Source organism: Triticum urartu, chromosome 5 (assembly GCF_003073215.2).
Source record: "Triticum urartu cultivar G1812 chromosome 5, Tu2.1, whole genome shotgun sequence".
NCBI lineage: Eukaryota > Viridiplantae > Streptophyta > Magnoliopsida > Poales > Poaceae > Triticum > Triticum urartu.
This window is the reverse complement of record NC_053026.1, coordinates 121209539-121215966: the sequence shown is the minus strand read 5'-3', so window position 1 is coordinate 121215966 and position 6428 is coordinate 121209539. Positions and strand designations below refer to the sequence as shown.

Sequence of the window (6428 nt, the reverse complement as noted above, 5' to 3'; positions counted from 1 at the left end):
GAGATACCTGACTTATTAGTGGACTGGTCATGTCATAGCAGAAGGTCAGAGGTGGGAAACAAGGAAACATAGGAGATTCTTACTGGGACATAGGCTATGAGTTGAGGGGAAGAGGTTTGATTGCTAATAAAATGAGTGGAAGAGCTGCTCGGTCAAAGGCATTCTCTCAAGTAGCAAGGCAAGACGGAAAAGCAGGAAGGAAAGTTGATAGGTACTACTCTGTGGTAACATCTATCGATTCTGCTCTCAGGAAAGTCTGGCAAGGGGAATATCTGGCTGAGGAATTAGAGTAACTTTGGTAGCACTCGGGGATAGAATCAATCAAAGAACTTAAGAAATTTCCCGTATCGATAGCAGCTCCCGCTTTAGAAAAAACCTATCTCATCAGGAAGGTATACCTGACCCTTTTTTAGCTAGTTTCGGGAAAGCAGTAAGTTAAGTAAGTCAAACCCTTCTAAGTGAAGAATAGCATAGAGAAATGGTAACGTAATAAGGGAAAGGGAGCAAGCTGCTTCCATATCTCCCAAAAAAAGAAACAAAAAGTTCTAGTGGAATCTTCCATTCATTTTGATTTAGGTCTTTCTGCACCATATTTAGATCTTCCCTTTCTATGATCCAGAATTCCCAGCAAATCCTTGACTCCTCGTATACGATGGGATTTCACACCTGGCGAGCCTTTCACTCTACTTCCTCTGACTAAGACTATGGAATGTTCCTGCGAATTATGACCTTCACCTGGAATGTGAGCAAATATAGCATGTCAATTGCGCAATCGTACTTTTGCTACCTTACGTAGATCTGAATTAGGTTTTTTCAGTGTTCTCGTCGAAACACGCATGCATACTCCTTGCTTCTAGGGACATTGATCTGAAGCTCTAGTACGGCCCATCCACCATTTTTCTTCTCTACCATGACGAATCAATTGATTTTTTGTAGGCATCCCTCTTTCCTATGTCCTTCCCTGCTTTGCCTTTTCGAAAGAGGTTACTCCCGATCCGAAGCACCCATTTTCCAGTCATAGAGAGATCCAATTGTCAAAATCAATAAAAAGGCCATCATGGACCAAGATCCAAACAGATCAATCTTGTTAGGAGGTACTACCCAAAGAAAAGAAAAGGTGACTTCCAGATCAGGGATAATAAATAAAATAGGAACCAGATAGAAAATGGGTGCTTCGACGCCCCACCGTCAGCGTATTATCCCTCAGCACACGTGGGATATGTTAAAATAGGAACCGGATAGAAAATGCAGCAATTCCTATTTTATTTGTTATCCCTCAGTGCACGCATTGCCGCCCCACCGTCTCCTAAATCGTTAACGTCGACGTTCGAGGCCTCGCCGTCGTCCTCCGTGCGCTTTGGTGCACTCACCGCGGTGATGCCCTCTCGCGTTGTCAACACGGTCAACAAACAAGAGGAATTGGGAGAGGACTATACGCGGAGAGGATGACAGTAGGGGCCCACCATGTCCATGGCCGTACGCAAGCAAGTTCCTCATTTTTTGTTATATACTCCACTGTCGGCGCATAGAAAAAGAAAATGCTTCCTCCTAGTGGTTTGCTGACATCTGGGACCCACGACTTTGTCAGTGTATAGTCAATAGACAAGAGAACAACACAAGATCGGCTGACACCTAGGACGTATCTGCTCGAGCAGTATTTTTTTGTTATTGTTGAGGCAGAGCAGGGTTTCAACTGGGTCATGGCCCGTCTAGCCCAGGCTTATATTTTACGTTCACCACATGACCAGTCCAACTATTTTTTCTTTGTGAAAATGAGCCCAGTTTATTTTTTCTGAAGAATACCCAATCCAGGCCTACTTATTTTTCTACGCCCTATGGGCTGCAACTCTTTCAAGATGGCTGCAATTCTTGAAAGTAATATGAAATAGGCTATAAATATAAAAAATAGACGACAAATTGGCAATTACTTTCAAATTTCTGAACCTTTTCACATTTTCAGATTCCAATTTCACTGGGCTTTAACCTAATTTAAATATATCTTCAAAGTACTTTAAATCTGGCTCGACATTTTGGTATTAAAAATAGTTTGGACCCCACCAAAATATGCGAAATTTTGTTTAAATTTTAAATCCTGATCCTGGCGAACAAAAAAACGGACTGTAATAAATTGTATAAGAAGTTGTAATGAGTTGTAAATTATTAAAAACATAGGGAATGGTCTGACTTGTGGGCCTATTAAGTTGACATGTATGCAAGATTTTTTTACTTATTATATACATCAACAAACGATTCTAGCAGACGTGACCATTGGATGTCAATCCAACGGCCATCGTGTTTCTTCAATCTCTGATCTTCTTGTTCTAGCCGCCAACTCCAGCACCGGCGGGACCGCCTGCTACCGCCTCCCGTGGCCGGCTGTGCTGTCGCACAGGCCTCACCGTCCCTACTACTCCCACCACTGGCCAGGCCATCCCATTACTCACCCAGATCCCTCCACTACTGTGGCTTCGCCGCCTCTAGGTCATTCTCTTCCTAGGTCTCTCCTTCGTCCATCGCGCTGGTGTTCTCGGCACAGCGTGGTCAACGTTGTCAATAAACGACAACATAGGAAGAGGGATGTACATGGAGAGGCTGACAGTTGGGACCCACATGGTCCATGGCCGCATGCAAGCAAGTACCTCCTTATTACGCCAAGAAGAATAAATCCTCTGAATGACAACTGGGACCCACTGATACGTCTCCAACGTATCTATAATTTTTGATTGTTCCATGCTATTATATTATCAACCGTGGATGTTTTATATGCATTTATATGCTATTTTATATGATGTTTGGGACTAAACTATTAACCCAGAGCCCAGTGCCAGTTTCTGTTTTTTCCTTGTTTTAGAATATCGCAGAAAAGGAAAATCAAACGAAGTCCAATTGACCAGAAACTTCACGGAACTTATTTTTGGATCAGAAGAAGCCCAGAAGACTTGGAGTCTACGTAAGGGAAGCTTCAAGGAGGCCACGAGGTAGGGGGGCGCGCCCACCCCCTAGGCGCGCCCTCCACCCTCGTGGGCCCCTCGTGGCTCCCCTGACGTACTTCTTCTACCTATATATCTCCATATACCCTAAAAACATCGGGGAGCACTATAGATCGGGAGTTCCGCCGCCATAAGCCTCCGTAGCCACCGAAAGCCAATTTAGACCCGTTCCGGCACCCTACCGGAGGGGGTAATCCCTCTCCGGTGGCCATCTTCATCATCCCGGTGCTCTCCATGACGAGGAGGGAGTAGTTCTCCCTCGGGGCTGAGGGTATGTACCAGTAGCTATGTGTTTGATCTCTCTCTCTCTCGTGTTCTTGAGGTGGTACGATCTTGATGTATCGCGAGCTTTGCTATTATATTTGGATCCTATAATGTTTCTTCCCCCCTGTACTCTCTTGTAATGAATTGAGTTTCCCCTTTGAAGTTATCTTATCGGATTGAGTCTTCAAAGATTTGAGAACACTTGATGTATGTCTTGCCGTGCGTATCTGTGGTGACAATGGGATACCACGTGATTCACTTGATGTATGTTTTGGTGATCAACTTGCGGGTTCCGCCCTTGAACCTATGCATAGGGGTTGGCACATGTTTTCGTCGTGATTCTCCGGTAGAAACTTTGGGGCACTCTTTGAGGTTCTATGTGTTGGTTGAATAGATGAACCTGAGATTGTGTGACGCATATTGTATAATCGTACCCACGGATACTTGAGGTGACATTGGAGTATATAGGTGACATTAGGATTTTGGTTGATTTGTGTCTTAATGTGTTATTCTAGTACGAACTCTAGGGCTGTTTGTGACACCTATAGGAATAGCCCAACGGATTGATTGGAAAGAATAACTTTGAGGTGGTTTCGTACCCTACCATAACCTCTTCGTTCGTTCTCTGCTATTAGTGACTTTGGAGTGACTCTTTGTTGCATGTTGAGGGATAGTTATGTGATCCAATTATGTTAGTATTGTTGAGGGAACTTGCACTAGTGAAAGTATGAACCCTAGGCCTTATTTCCTAGCATTGCAATACCGTTTATGCTCACTTTTACCATTAGTTACCTTGCTGTTTTTATATTTTCAGATTACAAATACCCATATCTACTATCCATATACCACTTGTATCACCATCTCTTCGCCGAACTAGTGCGCCTATACAATTTACCATTGTATTGGGTGTGTTGGGGACACAAGAGACTCTTTGTTATTTGGTTGCAGGTTTGCTTGAGAGAGACCATCTTCATCCTACGCCTCCTATGGATTGATAAACCTTAGGTCATCCACTTGAGGGAAATTTGCTACTGTCCTACAAACCTCTGCACTTGGAGGCCCAACAAAGTCTACAAGAAGAAGGTTGTGTAGTAGACATCAAGCTCTTTTCTGGCGCCGTTGCCGGGGAGGTGCGTGCTTGAAGGTATATCTTTAGATCTTGCAATCGAGTCTTTTAGTTTCTTGTTTTATCACTAGTTTAGTTTATAAAAGAAAACTATAAAAAAATGGAATTGAGTTTGTCTCATACGCTTCACCTTTTTAATATCTTTCGTGAGTATGATGGAAAGGATAATTGTGCTCAAGTGCTAGAAGAAGAAATCTATAAAACATTTGGCACTAAATATTTGAATGATGAGCATGATTGCAATGTTGTTAGTACTAATTCTTTGAATATCCATGATACTAATGATGATTGCACTAGTTATGATGAAAATGTCTCCTATAAACATGTCAATTTTTGTGGAGTGCATTGGGTTTGTAAGTACACACCAAATAGGGAAGATAGATATTGCAAGAGGCATAAGTACTTAGAAACTAAATTGTTGCAAGAAAGGCTAGATGTTTGTGCTGAAGATTTAAATTTTCTTGGCCATACTTGTGATCTTTGTAATGAACGTGGTCATTTAACTATCCGATGCAAATTGTTTCATGATCTAATCGTGTACAAAAATTGTGATGACTTGATTCCCCTTGCACATTATAATGAACTAAGTTTGCTTATGGGCTACGAAGAAATGAAACGTATAACTAAGGATATTCCAAAATTTGCCCTTGATAGAGTTCTTCATTTTTATCTAGAGGAAATTTATATGTATTGTGCGGTGAATTGCATTGAAAATTCTTATATTGCCAATTACATAAAGAAAAGAAAACAAATAGAAGATGAAGAGAATACTAATGAAAGGACTTCCCAATATCCTAATATTATTTCTTATGATGAATCAGGTAACGAGGAGGAGCCTCCTATTCAACCAATCTCATTAATAAGGAGCTCCAAAAAGAGGATTGAACCCACACATGATGTGGTGAAGAAGAAGAGAAGAAAAAGGAAGAGAGGTAAAAAGATATCTCCCCCAAATAATGTTGCTCCTATTACTATTGTGCCTCATGAAAATATAATTGTGGAAGATAATGACACTTCTTATGATCTTGAAAATCTTTTTGGCACTTGCTTGGAAGAATATGATAATTGCTATACTATTGGTGCTATCTATACTATTAATGATGAGAGTGATTATGCTTATGATATGAAAAGGCCCAAGCTTGGGGATGCTATGTTTGATGAAGATGATGTTTTTGAGAATATATTAGCTGCAATTAATGTTTGTCCCAAGCTTGGGGATTCTACGCTTAATGAAGATGATATTTTTAGTCTCCCATGTTTTGATATGCAAATTTATAATGATGATAACATGCCTCCTACCTATGATGATTATTGTGATGATACTTATGCTATAAAAAGTAGTGATTATATTTATAAAACTTGTCATGATTATGATTACCCCTTTTCTGAACATTACTCTTTGAATGTGGAAACAATTTATAGTATTCGAGTCTCTTATGATACTCCCACTATTCCGAATGAGAAGAATTTTGCTTATGTGGAGAGTAGTAAAATTTCTACGCTTATAGATCATGAAAAGAATGCTTTAGGTGCTGGTTATATTGTTGAATTCATTCATGATGCTACTGAAAATTATTTTGAGGGAGGAACATATGCTTGTAGGAATTGCAATAATATCAAGTTTCCTCTCTATGTGCTTAATGTTTTAAAGTTATGCTTGTTCTGCCTTCCTATGCTAGTTGATTATTGTTCCCATAAGTTGTTTGCTCACAAAATCCCTATGCATAGGAAGTGGGTTAGACTTAAATGTATTAGAAATATTCTTCATGATGCTCTCTTTATGTTTAAATTCTTATCTTTTATGTGAGCATCATTGAAATCATCATGCCTAGCTAGGGGCGTTAAACGATAGCGCTTGTTGGGAGGCAACCCAACTTTATTTTTGTTCCTTGCTTTTTGTTCCTGTTTAGTAATAAATAATTCATCTAGCCTCTGTTTAGATGTGGTTTTATGTGTTTAATTAGTTTTTGTGACAAGTAGAACCGTTGGGAAGACTTGGGGAAAGTCTTGTTGATCTTGCTGTAAAAAACAGAAACTTTAGCGCTCAC

The 6428-nt window shown here is 40.4% G+C and overlaps 1 pseudogene; it reads right to left on the bottom strand.

The window, feature by feature from the left end:
• Positions 1-562: 562 nt before the first annotated feature.
• Positions 563-940, bottom strand: LOC125555756 (annotated as a pseudogene).
• Between the last annotated feature and the right edge of the window lie 5488 nt (positions 941-6428).